Source organism: Ostrea edulis, chromosome 7, assembly GCF_947568905.1.
Source record: "Ostrea edulis chromosome 7, xbOstEdul1.1, whole genome shotgun sequence".
NCBI lineage: Eukaryota > Metazoa > Mollusca > Bivalvia > Ostreida > Ostreidae > Ostrea > Ostrea edulis.
In genome coordinates this window covers 11,836,635-11,853,332 of record NC_079170.1, presented here as the reverse complement: position 1 = coordinate 11,853,332, position 16,698 = coordinate 11,836,635, and the positions used below count along the sequence as shown (strand labels likewise).

Here is a 16,698-nt window from a genome sequence, read left to right as displayed (position 1 = left end):
TTTTTCATTTTGAAAATACACAAATTCAGATCTTTACAATATACTAATCTGATACTGATTGCTTTTCTTATCTTATGAATATCGTCCTCATTTTATGTATACATGCATGATGGCGGTTCAATTTTAAATGATTATAACATATTCCTAGCTACATTTATTCTGTTGTCTGATAAATCGGAAATTGAAGAAAACATAAACATTCCTTAAAAAGTGAAAAAAATATAATCGTTTTCTTTGGACATGCGGAAAGAAAATGTATATTGTTAACAGATAAAACTATTATTTATATATTGAGGTGAAAGCCGCATCAAGATATTTCACACATTTTGTTTCTTGTCTTTTTTAAAACGTATATTAGGACTTTGATAGAATGTCAAAGATTTGAAGTGATACTTACTTATATTCTGTTGTCCTGTGTACAGAGGAACTTCGATTAATATGTTGATGAACAAGATCATCTTTGTCACATTTGACCATGCATGGAATACTCAACATCAAGAATATGTCTAGGAACTCCACTGCAAGCATATCAATTTTTAAAGAATATTTCATCAAACACACACTATCAATATCACAGAAAGCCCGGATACTGTTGGTAATTACTTTCGCCATATTGTGCCTTACTTGTTGAAACCTTTTGTCGCACCGTCCTTCGTTGTAAGTGTTAATAAGTATTGTGTTGCAGGAAATTTTTGAAAGAGGAAGGATGCGAATTTTATTCAGTTGTCAAACTCAATGACGTGTATGAACGTTTAAATATTGTGATGTTTTACATCATCGTTGAAACCTAATTTTCTTTCCGTTAAACTGCATTCAGTCCGTGTATCACATATTGTTCGTACTCATGAATTATTCCTGAGATAAATTGGAATACTTCATTGTTTCCGATAAAGTCCTCTCGGAATTACTAGCCAATCAGATGCTTCATTATATACAACATTTGCATCGTTGTTAAAGATGGCTGCTGTAAAAAGCATGTTCAACCTGACAGGGTTAAAATAATTTCAGAGGACTCCTTTGGATCATTTATTGAAAGAGATCGACGTAATTCTGAGTTTTGAAAACAGGCGCCGGAAAGTATATCGGTAAGGATGCGGAAGAAGTCGATGGTATCAAACGAGGCGACTACAGTTTTATTTTTCCATCGCCGGAGACTGTTGTTGGCAGTTCCGAGTTGAGGGCAATGCTTCTTGGTCCCGTAGGAGAGTGTTCGTCTTCTAGTTATCGACGAGGCACATACAGTCATGCACTGCTAAGTTTTGTACAATGTACATTTGCCTATTTCTTTCAAATCATTTTAATTTGTAAACCAAAACCTCAAGATCAACTGCGATATCACTCGTCAGTCTTCAATAAATTAGCCACTGGCCCGAAGACCAAATCAAGTAAATTGGGGTTGAGCCTGTAAAATTATTACAAATAGAAGACCGTCAGGCCTGTGCTTTTCAAATCATCAATACCACTGAGTGTCAAATAAAATTATAACACGGTTAACATTTTTTGAAATGGATTGAAGATGACACAGAATAATCAGAATCAATTGTGTATTGTTTTCATTGCAATAATGAATTAATCATGGCTAAAACCATAGGTCTGGAGTGGTTTAACTTATGTACTATCGTCAGAGTTCATTACAAAGCTGAAACATATGTAATACTTTGTGTTTTGTTTGGTCCAGTGGATATTTCTTTGGTTTAGTAAACAGTCCTGATACAGAGGTCCGAATGGCTCAAAAACGTTTTTGTTATGACTGTATTACAGGGGATGCTCACTCCTCCTAGGCACATGATCCCACCTCTGGTGTGTCCAGGGGTCCCTGTTTGCCCAACTATACATTTTGTATTGCTTATAGGAGTTATGAGATTGATCACTGTTCGTTATTTTCACCTTTCATTTACGAATATGTGGTCTTAATGTCAACAAGTATAACCCATTCTACATGTATAAAATTTTCAGGTGAGAAAGTGATGGATATGTTAAGCTGGGTGTGTTACATTCATTACTTGAATGTCATGTTATACTGCTAACAGCAACTGCCAACAGATGAGCACGAAAGAAACTGCAAACAAAAATTCAGCATGAAAAATTGCCATGAAATCATAGACAATCTAGAGCGAGAAAATATTAAACTGTTTGTTGAAAAAGTAGAAAGTTTCACACCGCTGGATGATGTGTTTTATTTTGTTGCAAGATTACTGAAAGAAAAAAGGAATTATGTCCGAGATTTATTATATTCTGTACATCCATCAATGATTGTGGATATATCGTATAATCATTGAGACTTCCTTTACACGAAGAAATAAAATTTGTACAAATATGTCATTCTAAAACCACATAATTGATCATAGAGGAGATTAAATTAGATCTAGGCAGTCTGGATGGAATTTTCTAAGGGTTTTAGTGGCTACCAGTGTTGCTGGTGTTTATAACGTGATTAGTTATGGTCCTCCAAAAGACATGGATTCGTTTGTTCAATAATTTGGAAGGACAGGGTGTGATGGCAAAATTTCTATGGCTTTACTTTTGTTCAATGGTAGAAAGTGCAAAAATTTAAATTATGATATGAAAAATACAGATCAATGTAGACGGGAATGTTTATTGAATGCTTATAATTGTAGGCTTTCATCCTGTGTTATACACTTATGCTGTGAATGCTTATAATTGTAGGCCTTCACCCCGTGTTATACACTTATGCTGTGAATGCTTATAATTGTAGGCCTTCATCCTGTGTTATACACTTATGCTGTGAATGCTTATAATTGTAGGCCTTCACCTCGTGTTGTACACTTATGCTGTGAATGCTTATAATTGTAGGCCTTTATCCTGTGTTATACACTTATGCTGTGAATGCTTATAATTGTAGGCATTCATCCTGTGGTATACACTTATGTTGTGATGTATGTAACAGGTCATGTGATTATGACAGTTATTATTCAGACTATCAACATCCTTTTTTGAATATGTTCTGTCTGATATTTCTACTTCAGATTCAGAAGATTCTGATAGCTTATATTTTGAGAATTTAACAGTTTGAAATGTGAGTGTGTTTGAAAAAATCATATGAAGCAATGCTTCATTTTGTAATGATTGTATAATGTAAATTTTGCTTTCTTTCATTTGCACAATTTGAAGCTAAGGAGGTATACCAAATCGTCACAATAGCCGATTTCCTTTTGATACATGAATGAAAATATTAATGTCAGCAGATTTAATTGCCCGAATAGCTCAGTACGTTGACTGCTGAACTGTATATTGCGGGTTCAAGTCCAGCAGTTTTTTTTTATTTTAGACTTTTTTCCTCTAACACTGCATATTTTTTATTAAGTAAAATGCATGTAGAAACGTTCATATTCAAAACACTGTTGTAATATATTATAAACTTTTCATTAACATAAAATTTCTCTGGTGTAGTATTCCTCCTTAAGAGGTTGTCTACGATAGAACCATGTAAATGGCTATGGACGGACATGTGTCGGAATCTCGTGAAACTTGGTATATATACTTTAGGTAACATAGCTTGAACATAAAAATAATTATTTTTATTCTACTCGATCGGTAACCATGGAAACGAGTGACACTTGATTTCCCCTTTTCTATATTTAAATCTATTTAAAAAAAGCAGGCAGTGTACTATTCTTTTTTGGTTTATTGCAAAATCCATGTCTTGCAATTTAATGATACTTATTTCATAATATTGCGGAGAAAGATAGGAATTAATAACACATAAGCAATCAAATTTTAATACAAAGTGCATTAAAATATATAAGTTTTAGAATGAGAGAAATGCTGAAATTTTACCAAATTTTACCTATTTGCACTAAAACAAGTATAGTTGCCCAAGAAACGCTTCAATTGATATCATATTTGATACATGTGTAGAACCTATCAATTTCTAATACATGTTAAAGGGAATTTGGTTGCAAATGAAATCTAGTGTTATATTGGGGAGGTGTGGGTGTTTATGCCAAAAAAAGGGGGGTAATAATGTCGGTTATGTAGATTTAAAATCTTTATATAACATAATAATATTATTGCACAATTAATGAAGGCTGAAAATTATTGTTTGTTGCACTTTGACCTAATATTGGAGGGAGAGGGGTTATAATGAAAAAATCTTCCACCATTACCTTCCACAAATAAATACTACATTTATTGCAGTCATCTACAAGATTTGTGTATTCAAAGTGTTTTTTGCTTTCTATCAAATCCAGCAGACAATTAAAACATGACATATCTCTCATGTATTAAATTCACTCTGCATATGTAGTTTCATTGTAGTAAAGCCATAAAGGATTGGGGGGGGGGGGGGGCGTCCACTGTGAGTCAGTTAATGTAAAAATTCCTGAACGTCACATGCAAGATCATGAATGACACATTCATTATAAACAAACAGATTCAATCATTGCAACAATTCTTCTTTTTTTTCCTTCTTTTTTTCTGTAACTTTCAACTGATACTATTGGCACAATATCACAAAAAAGAACATTCAATTTTTCTGTACATTTATTCAAATTTTTAAAAACAATGAAAGCACAAGCGTGATATTTAGGAAATCTGACATCTAGAAAATCCTGAGAGATGTAAAATAACCTCCAAGCAGTAGGTATTTATTTCAACCTAAAGGATTATAACCTGAATGAAAAAATTAAAACATTTTTCCTTAACTACTTATGAGTTCATTCATAGATGATATTGGATAATAATTGGCTACGTTCAATTGCAACAATATCACTGATGACATTCTGCAGGTCTTCGTCATTTTCTTGACTTTCCCAATTTTTCACCAAGGAAAGTAATTGCTTGGTTCCTTGGAAAGTAGGGGTATGGCTGTCTTACTTCAGAAAACATCTGCAAAATACCAAAACAATTTCTATTATTTCATGAGTTTGCCTCTGGTCAGGACACTCCGCTGTCATATAGAAAACCCAGATATATTAGTATCATCCATGTGTTTGAACTTTAAATAACCAGAAAAGTTATTGTAATTTTTAGAGGTTTTATGGCTAAGTTTAACCATAAGTTACAACAGCTCACCCTTTGGTATTAAAATCCTCCTTGCAATTGTTCACCTTTTTTATTGCACAACAATATGCATATGCATTTCTTTTACTAATACAATTTGAAATTAGAGACCGAGATAAAGATTTTCATTTTGCCTATTCATTGTGAGAATTTTCTATGTGAAATGAGTATGCACTGATATATTCTTTGTGATGTAATGAAATTCAAAATTTGATAATTGATTTATAGGCAGTTTGTCTTTTATCTAGAAAACAATATGTCATGGGTCAATTTGTCTAAACAAAGGGTGAGGGGTGAGTTGGCTTGCATAAAGCATAAAACTGAAAGTAACAAAAGATGTGTTTGTGAAACATTAATGGCAACAAAGAACAATAAACAAGGTCAAAAATTTTGATACCAAAAGAAAGTTCTTGTCACAAGGATTGTTGATATGGAATATGACAACCTATCATTCACACTTCAAAAGGTTAAAGTTTTGAAATTTGGGTCAAATTCCAAATTTAAGTTCTCAAGGTCAAAAACTTTAGCACAAAAAGTAACTTGACCTGTGACCCATTGATATAAATGCACGGATAAATTTTCAAATCAATAGTTGCAGACACACTGTCACAAAAGTCAGGAACACTGTTAATGCACAGATGCACACACAGGCTGATCACTGTAGGGCTTTCGACTATAGGCAGGACTTTAATTAAAACAAATGTCTGATATACTCTTAAGTTGTAATTTTCTATTTATCTGCAGAGATATTTATACAATACCACATATATGTATATGCCACATCTATATTGTGAATTTGTTGTCTTACATAAAACAAAATTTTATTTATCGAAATCAGAGGAAAGTTTCAAAGTAATTCGAAGCATTCCACATTACCTACACCTGTATTTATCATTAAGTGTGCAAAAAACATGATACAATGTAAATAACAGAATCATTGATAAAATCTTACTTCTTTCTGATTTTCAATTCATTAATCATAGATCTCACAAATAATATCTCCATAGACTCATCCATATATATAAATATTCAATGACATTTAATTTTATTCCAAAATTGATATTTAAAATTATCTTGATTCCAATATATGCACTGCTAAATAAATTTTCTCTCTATACTAAGAACACAACAACTACAGTTACATTAATAATGCACACACCCTCCCTTCAAAAGGGTTGGATGGTTAAAACCGTCCTCGGTTATAACGGGTTTTAACCGTCCCGGTCAATACTCCCCAAGTAGTCAATTGTGATTTAAACTATCTATTTCCCCATTTTTGTACATTGCTTGCAATGATAAAAGATAGATTAAGTCTTTTCATTAATTGGATCAATTGTTGATTAATATTTTTATTAGATAAATAAATGTAATTTCATAAGTTTAATACATTTGCTTTGCTGAAACAGTGACCAAAATATCTTCAGTACTCTACTAGAGGGTCACATAGCTTGACAATTGGAGACAGACCTATCTATATATGTGCCTTGACAGATTATGAATAACAAGTAGGTGGACATTACCTGAGCACAGGGAGCAGGGTTGACACATGGGTGTTAATTAGCATACTCTGGGACCAGTGATATGTCCAGTGTGTATGTTATCGTTAAGAAAACATCACCAATCCACTCCCTCAAATGTTTACTTAACAGTTAAAATGATAATTTGGAACAATAAGTAGTTCTTGTTAAACTAAGGAATTTGAACAGAAACTTTTACACCTTCACCAATTCAACAGAGTCATTTGTACATTATTTATTTAATATCATGACTTATATGTATATTACATATGTTAACTGATGGTGCATGTGATGAATTACAGTATTTACCATAATGGCCACTTAAACATTTAGAATGATCGAAAACAAAGACTATTATGACCAAATAATTTTCAATCGACCAGCATTGACCAGTATTGACCACCGGCCTGGGTAATATTCATACTGACCACTTTTTGTCCAACCTTGCCCTTAAATCAGTTCTTTTATCATTTTTTTTAAAGTTTAAATTTTTTTTAAATACTAAATATAAATTGCTCTTACATTTTCCAAAAAGGGCTGGGCCTGAATTTGTACTTTATTTGTTTGACTTGATTCAGTTTCCATCCATAATTCTATCAACTTATATGTTAGTCATGTCGTTTGAAGGTATATGTGTCACTTAAACTCATAATAGATTTTATTCAGACACTTGTTTATATCATACATTTCAACTCTTTCTTTACATCTGTCTTAATCTGGACACAACTTTTGGGCTTCTCAATGCATTGTCTTGGCTGCAAACACCAAACACCTATATTTCATTATATATACTAAATATATTGTAACAGTATTTTAATCAAGAAGATTGTGCACCCAGCAACTTAATATCTTAAAAATTTCAAATAGGAGTACAATTTTAACATTCATAAGTATTTATGCATAAAAATGACATAAGTACATATTTCAATATCTGCTAGTGCAGGAAGATAAAAAATTAAACTTACCAGAAGCATTGCAATGGAACATGTGTTGTTACCTTGAACAATATGGCAGATCTATCGGCTTTGGAGTCAACCCCCCCCCTCACATCTGAGTCCGATTTGTCATGTAATGGGTAACAACATATTGTTCTTTATTCAAAGTCCGTGTTCATGATTGGCATAGGCATGGTGATGACTGTTTAGTCTATACTGATGCACGCCAGTGCAGTGCGGTTAACAATTAACAATGATTCTGGAATTTACACACTTTCTTATGGGCATTTAAGAATCCTCAAGTTTGCTGAAGTATGCTTCTTGCAATCCTGATGTAAATAAACTCCTTATAATAATAATGATAATAATAATGATTGGTTTTATATAGCGCCTTTTCCAGCGTATGCTGCTCAAAGCGCTTTACAATAATCAATGTACATCATTACCCTGGCAGACCTTATATAAATCTATAACTTTCTCAGCCTTCTAGGAAGCATACAGTGCAAGCTGCCATTACAAGCGCTAGAACACTAATATTCTAACAATATCTTTCACTCTCTATAGCCAGGTACCATTTTTACACTTGGGTGGAGTGAGGAAATTCATGTAAAGTACCTCTCCCAAGGACACAACGTCAGCCCTGCCGCGGTCAGGACTCGAACCCACGACCTTTCGGTCGATAGTCTGACGGCTTAACCACTCGGCCACCGAAGCCCTTCTTTCCTTGAAATTTTCACCAAGACAATTTATCTTCCACCACTTTCCACCCACATGTTGTTGTCATCTGCCTTATGAATAATTCTTTCTTACCTTCTTCACATGAGAGTTCCACAGAGGGAGCTAATTTTCTGATAAAATTACCAAATGTTATCTCCAAAATAAATGACTTTCTATTTATTGCAACCAAATTCCCGTTTAGTAGCAATAAGTTATGCATCATTTTGTGTTTTAAACCATGAAACTATTTGTTTTAAGCATTTCTTGGGGTTTTATAACTCACTAATAATAGCATTTAATTTGAGAATTACATAATCTTACTAGTTAAAACAGTATATGACTTAAATGCAAGGTGAAGATAATGAACAGTGATCAATCTCATAACTCCTACAAGCAATACAAAATAGATAGTTGGGAAATCTGGAGAATGAATTTAAAAGTTATGTTCACCAATTCAAAGATACCGTTCGAAAAGACTAAGGGAAACTGATATTATGTGTGATTATTCTGCTTTTGATATTTTAATGACTTGCTGAAATTACCCCATTTATGCATGAAATTGATGTGTATATTGTGCTAAAAATAGAACGGCCCATTAGGTGTTAGTTCAGGGGATACTCATAGATTTTGCCACAAAATATGATATAACTAGTAAAATACTTTTGAAATATCATAAAAAGCTCTGAAAATTTGACAACACCTTCCATAATAATTTTTTGGTGTTGCATGGTTCTATTGTAGACAGTCTCTTAAGATAAATATTCCTTCATATCTTATACATGTATAATAGATTTATTTTAAAACGTAAATGGAAATATATTTTGATTGTTTATATGTTTCATAGTTAAGTATTTGTTTTTCAAAATCATTTTGTTTTCAGTTTCTCATTTGTACCAGGTGAAAATGTCATGAAATCAAATTAATGTGTCAAACAATTTCTTTTACTTTTGCAGCAATGGAAATGTTTATTACGAATTTTCATCAGCTGGAGTGGATAAGAGTAGACGTTACATTTTTACTGGCAACTATCAGCTAACTATTAGGATGAGTTGTATGAATGGACATTCACTGCGTGAAAAAACCCCTTTACAAAACTTTACTTTAAAAGTAAATATAATTAAAGATATAAGGAATATCACGGTTACCTTTGAATTAACTTTACTTCAAATAAAGATGCAAAGATCATCTTTACAGTACTAAAATGTGTTTAAATATTCTCTTTCATATTTACGGAACAGTAAATTTAATATTTTCAATTTTTTTAAATTTGAAAAAAGATGTTCGTCTTTGATGACTTAAGTAAAGATCGACTTTGTCACCAAATCTATATCATGCTCATAATAAAAGGAGGTATGTGCTCATGTGATATATCACATACTTGTCAAATTTTGCAACCTCTCAAAATTCTTGAAAACACTATAAGATAAAACAAATAAACACAAACTTTATTAAAACTTTTTATTTCTAGATAATTGTCATAAAAAATAAATGGACCCATGACTACCAATAAATAAGATGGTAGTTACAATATACACTACGAAAAAATACTGAATATTATGATTTGAGCTACATATACTTGTTTTTACATTTCAAAATCATAATTGCAAAAAAAAAAAAAAAAAATTAATTAAAAAAATTGCTCTTCTTTAATAAATGGTGGAAAATAAAACTTATTTTCTTTTCATGAAATATGCATACTTTGTGTATAATAGTATGCATATACAGAATCAAATTTTCCATATGCATGTGCCTTGCATATGTGCACAAGTAGTACATGTACCATGTGCTTCATGTGTCCAGCTTCACACATCGAAATATGTGTACTTGACTTCACAAAGCAGTACCACTTATATGAGTACCCTATGAATGTGTAACAAATGTGAATGTGTAACAAAAATGTGCATAAGCAGTACTATGTGCTTCATGTGTCCAGTTTCACACATCGAAACATGTGTGCTCGACTTCACAAAGCAGTACCACTTATATGAATACCCTATGAATGTGTAAAAATTGTGAATGTGTAAAAAAAATGTGCATAAGCAGTACTATGTGCTTCATGTGTCCAGCTTCACACATCGAAATATGTGTGCTTGACTTCACAAAGCAGTACCACTTATATGAATACCCTATGAATGTGCAAAAAAATTGAATGTTTAAAAAAAAATGTACATATTCAGTACTATGTGCTTCATGTGTCCAGCTTCACACTTCGAAACATGTGTGCTCGACTTCACAAAGCAGTACTACTTATATGAATACCCTATGCATGTGTAAAAAATGTGAATGTGTAAAAAAAAATGTGCATAAGTAGTACTGTGTGCTTCATATGTCCAGCTTCACACATCGAAACATGTGTGCTCGACTTCACAAAGCAGTACCACTTATATGAATGCCTATGATGGTGTAACAAATGTGAATATGTAAAAAAAAAAGTGCATAAGTAATACTGTGTGCTTCATGTGTCCAGCTTCACACATCGAAACATGTGTGCTTGACTTCACAAAGCAGCACCACTTATATAAATACCTTATGAATGTGTAAAAAAAAAAAGAGTGCATAAGTAGTTTTGTGTCCTTCACGTGTCCAGCTTCACACATCAAAACATGTGCGCTCGACTTCACAAAGCAGTACTGATTGACAGGATATGTCTGTGTTTGCTGCAGGCATGTGCAAATCAATAAAAAAAAAACATGTATTCCATGAGTTTCAGAATTTAAATGCAAAACTCATAATAAAATAAAATAAAAGATAATGTTGCTGTGCAACAATCTCAAAAATATCTCTACGCAAAATGCAATCCATATTTCAATTTGATATCACGTACAAAGCCACTGATATACAAAAAAGAAGAAGAGAAAATCATGTTCACAAATATGTTCACAAACTTAATAAAATAAAATAAAAAATAAATGTTGCTGTGCAACAAACTCAAAAATATCTCTTCGTAAAATGCAATCCATATTTCAATTTGATATCACGTACAAAGCCACTGATATACAAAAAAAAGAAGAGAAAATCATGTTCACATATATTTTTTAGGTATTGGTTATTCAAATACAATTAACAAAGAAACCTTTCTCTTGGCATTACAACAATAACATTTTGTCCTCTTATTTTTCAAAAGCATACACAAACTTTGCTTTGATTCGTTGTACTGGTATGTATGTAGATGGTCCTTCTACATCATATACATTGCTGTGTCATGCTTCCACAGGCTTTCCATAGTGTTTGAACGTTCGTTCATTAGGTTTTGAAAACCATTGGACTCTGGCTAACAAATGAACACAATATTTTTCACCAATAATTACATTATGAACAATCAGTTTCTGTATTTGTCCAGGCCTTGGTGTAATTTCCATATCATCATAGGAACATATATGTCCATCTTCCTTGTGCCAGTATGCGATGATCATAGATGATCTGCTGCTTCTTCCCATTTTGACACCAAGGACAGATCCAAAAATATCAACATACTTAGCAGATCTACAGGTGTTACAAATATTCATATTTCTCAGTTCTGTAGAGGGATACAACGTACCGTACATGGTTTTCAAAAATTCAAAATCTCTTTCACTTAATGTGCAGTTCTTTAAAGTTGAAATCTTTATGCCATCAAATGACTCTATGACCCAAAAAATTGAATCAAAATGTACATCTTTAGAACACATTTTTACAAAGTCATAATTTACACCTTTATTCATTTCATTCAAAGTACCTCTGTTTCTATCATCATACATTATATGGAGTTTTTGAAATTCAGGTCCAAAATTTTCCTCAGTACATTCTAATTCATCACATAACATATCTTCACAATGATTATATTTTAAAAATTTCCTCATTAGCTGTGATTCTATATTTCTCTTGTTTGTTGGAATAGAACCCAAAACACCATTTTCTCGCTCAAAACTAAATAGCCAAAATGAGTAAACAGGCCCAAAATCATATATACAATTGTTTAAATGTGCATGCATATGCATATTTGGTGTTACACTTTGACAACCAAATGCTTGCTCTACTTTTCTACAAAATGAAACCAATAACAAGTGTGCCACTTTGACATTGTTTCTGGACAAATATCTTGTACAAACCAATTTGCAAGCAATAACAAACTTCCTCCAATATTCTAACTGATCAAGAGGTAAAATTCCATTCAGTGCAAAAATAGAAAAGAGGATTGTCCAGTTTTTGTATTGGTCAGCATTAAAAGAACCAAAACTGCTGGCAAATTTTTGTGGCAATTTCCCTACATCAGATGGACATTGAATTTCTTCCATTTGTTTCTGAATTTCATTGAAATGTTCAGGCATTAAAATTTTACTATCTTTCCAAAGTATTAACATTCGTTTTGCAGTTCCCAAAAACAAGTTGTGCATTGGATCAATAATTGTCATTCTTACAGGATCAAAGTATTCCAACTCTAGTAAAACTGAATAACGTACTCCATATTCCTTCTCTAACCTTTCCCTATTTGTTTTGGTTTTACATTTTACTTTATTTTTCACAGCTTCTTTATGTGACTCTAAATTTCTTAATTCCCATTCAGTAACATCAAAGCCCCCAGAATTTTTTTCTCCAACTCCTCCCTCAAAAGTTTTGGTACACTTGTTACACCCCTTTGTAGCTGAATGGCCTAAAACCCACATAATTTTCTGCTAGCAGGAATACCACAACCTACACATATCAAGGCTAGTTTAAATGTAGCTGGATTTTGTGGGAACTTATAGCTGTTCATAGTAAAACCATTCCATGCATTTCTTAGTTCTTCTACAAGTGGTTCAATAAACGTATTGGTTGGTGGTTCTGACTTCATATCAGGGATAAGCCCAACAAGTATGATGTTTTTTTTCTTAAATCTTTCATGTCGTGGCAAGTTTAAAATAGTAAGGTAAATTGCACCAACAGAGCAATTGGTATATTTAAATGGTTGAAACCAGTCAACATTTAACATGATTCCATAGTTGCGTTCCTCAGTAAAAAAAATGTAAACTCTATCATAAAAAACTCTCCAAACATCACCATCATATACATCAGTCATTACATCCTCTGGTACAATTCTGTTTCGCCATGCTTCACATTGATCTTCAAAACCCTTTCTATTAACTAGAAGTTTAAAACTTTCCTCCAAACTTTTGTAGCAAAAAGTTTTTTTTGCAACTAAATTTTTGTTGCCATTTATATTTACAAATTTTAAAAGTAGTTCACCACATGGTCTACGAAAATGAGCAAGAGAATGATTTTGGAAAACAACATTTCTACATAGTTTTGAAGTTTGTACACCTTCAACTATTTCTATACAATCTTCAAATTCATAAGTAGCATAACATTTTGGACAAACTACAAACTTTCTGAAGTTGTCATTTTCAAAACAGATAAACTTGTTAAGTTGGTACAGAGTTGATGGGAATTTCTTGTACAACTCTGAAGCAAATTTAGAGGTAGAGGAGACTAAGTACAACAGCGATCTAAAAAGCAATATTAAATATTCAAAAGTTCGATCAGACACATAAAATAGAGCTTGCCATCTGAGCAACATTTTAAAAAAAGTACCCTAAATACTGATCATGAGCAACATCTGACGCTTGATCATCTGAGGAGTAATTATCTTCTAGCAAACTATCCATAAATAACAATTCTTCCTCATTGTCAGAGGAGTCTGAAAAAAATTCATCAAAGCACACATCATTGTCTAATGTATCAGAATCTGAATATTGTAGCACATCTATATCTACAAAAGTGCCTTGTTCATTTGTGTCAGCGTTTAATGAAGATGACGTTTGTTGCACAGGTTGTGCAACTGTTTCTTGATTTGAGATACAGATATGTCTGCTAAGATGTCTGGCAGTGCACTCTTCCTTGCATTTTGGGCAAGTCTTTCGTTTCCTTTTATTGCTTGCTGACTCCATTAAAATTTGTACTCTTCATCAAGAAAGACTATCTTCACTGAAATGAATTATATATGTTAATATAACTTTCTATGATACATAGATCTGCACAATTAGTCTAGTTGTCAAAGTTTGCACAGACTTGAGTCTACACTTATAAATAAACAGGGTTATTTCTTGTGCAGTTGTCTATGAGATCATCTATACAAGTCACACCTCCACATTTCAAAATGTTGTAGCTTTTTCTCAACAAATCTGAATTCCTTTTACCCAGAAATACTTTGTGATAAGTTAACAGACAAGTTTTGATTAGGAAAAAGTCTTTAGAGTTTGTGCGCAAACAACAAAAATTACCTTGTCCATCAACTGTTTTGACCACACTTGGCCCGCAACAATCTTTCATCTTTTCTTTGGCTTTGTCAAGGCGGATTTTAGACACCACGTATTTATTTAAAATCTTTGAAGAAAGGGTCTTTATTCATATCACTATGGTCCCTTTCTGGAAATAAAAAAAAATTAAACATCCTTCTGAGTTATTCTTCAACTTGCTTTTAAAGCATTTTTGAAAAGAAAACCATTTTTTTTAAAAGATGATATATTATGTTTCACTCTAACTTTTTATTTTAAAAATAACAAGAGGAAAGCTGTCAATGTGACAGCAAACTGGTTTTTCTTTTGTGTGAACAGTACTGGGATTTCTCAAATGAATTATAAAAACTTTCTAATCTGAAAACTGTAGAAGGTGACATCCCAACAAAATCAATGTATCCTATTAGTATACTTTGCATAAAATTAACTATGTTCAACACCTGGTAATTTCCCAAGACATGATCAACAGGTGCCGATCTAGATTTTTTTCCCAAGGGGGGGGGTCCCAAGATCACTTCTTAGTTACCCCCCCCAACCCACCCTCCTCTAGATCCGTGCATGATCTTCCTGAGGAGGTATAGATTCGAAATTATTCAAATCATGACCCCCGGGGGTAAGGTGGAGCCACAATAAGAAGCCAAAGTTTTGCATTTGGATATAAATGAAAAATTATAAAAATCTTATTTTAAAGAACAGTGATTAGTCATGCTTAAGTGGAGGCATTCTCGTGAGGTGTAGATTTAAACTTATTCAAATCATGACACCCCCTCCCCCCTCCCTGATGGTAGGGCGGGGTCATAATGTGTGACCAAAGTTAAAGATAGGAATGAACAGAAGGCACAATGCACAGAGACTGTAAATAGCGATGTGCGCGACTTTCTGCGCAGAAGTGCAAAATTTCGAATTAGGTCTGTCGTCCTTAAGTCTATAAAAATGAAAAAAAAAAAACCTGTAAAATAAAGAGAAATTATTCAATCATGATGAAAATACCCAGTGCACATCTTTATATGGTGAATATTGAGTGTACAAAATTTCCAGACAAATACATGCATTAGAAAGAACATGTCTGGACAAAATCATATCTACAGACAGATGGATATGTTGATTCCAATATGCTCCAATAAACTGGGGGGGGGGGGGGGGCTTGTTATAAAAATTACATTAGCTTAAAATGTTTTGATTTGATCTTGTTTGTAAATATTCTTGGAAATTGTAAGAGAGGTGTCATATTTGTCACTTCATTGACCTCTGCATTTTGTAGCAGCAGGATATATATTTACACACAAGATTAGATAACAGCTTTACAACAAAGAAGGAAAGATCAGCAGGGGGCTACCTTCTTGTCTTTGTAATTTGTTTATTGCATACACAATGACCCATACAATGTGCCAGTATATGATGTTCATTAATTAACAACAGACTCTGAAAACTTTTGCAGTTGTTTTGAATTTCTCTTCCTCTTACCCCCCCCCTTTTTCTATCCAACAGGGTTCTCAATTATTGTAGAGAGACAGAGAAACAAAAGTCATTAAGGCATCTACATCAAAGCATTTCTTGCATTCTGCTGTCCAGACTGTCTGCAAGAGTGGGGTGGGGTAGAATTCATGATATTCTGTCATCAGACTTATATGTAAAATTTGTATACAATGAACAACGATAAAAACTGAAGTTCCATCTTATTTATAATGTACATATTTACTTCAAGTAACAACTTAAGAGATCCACTGATAGGAAAAAAAATTGAATTCAGACTTTAATAATGTACATGATAAGCAGTCTTTAGATATTATTTATGGCAAACTTCTTTACATAACATGGATTCGAGTCATTTTTAAAGGAGGAGGGGGTATGGCGGTTATTGATAGAAATTTGTAAACCCCATAAGAGAAAAAATGCCAAGATATCAGGTCCAGACCAGTGTCTTCCACCTATTCCCAGTTTTTAAAAATCTTAATTCCACCTGTTCCCAAATGCTTATAACAATAGATATTTTAATAGTTCATTTGTTTTATAACATTTAGGTTAATTAAGACTCTTCTTGATTAACCTGTGCAATATATGCATTAAAAATGAATGAAAATATGTGCAATAAAAATTTTTTTAGAAAGAGTTAAACAATACAGTTTATATAGTAATTATATGTTTATAAGATAATCATTTGTTTATATAAGTATTCTCCCTAATCCCACATAAAATTTATCTTTTCCTATCCGTGTCTAAAAAAGTGGGAATAGGCGGAATAAAACTTTTGGATCC

The 16,698-nt window shown here is 32.7% G+C and overlaps 2 pseudogenes; one reads left to right on the top strand and one right to left on the bottom strand.

Annotated features, from left to right (window-relative positions):
• The first annotated feature begins 957 nt into the window (after positions 1 to 957).
• LOC125672656 (recQ-like DNA helicase Blm) lies at positions 958 to 2,279 on the top strand (annotated as a pseudogene).
• Positions 2,280 to 12,821: 10,542 nt separating this feature from the next.
• Positions 12,822 to 14,094, bottom strand: LOC125674280 (uncharacterized; annotated as a pseudogene).
• Between the last annotated feature and the right edge of the window lie 2,604 nt (positions 14,095 to 16,698).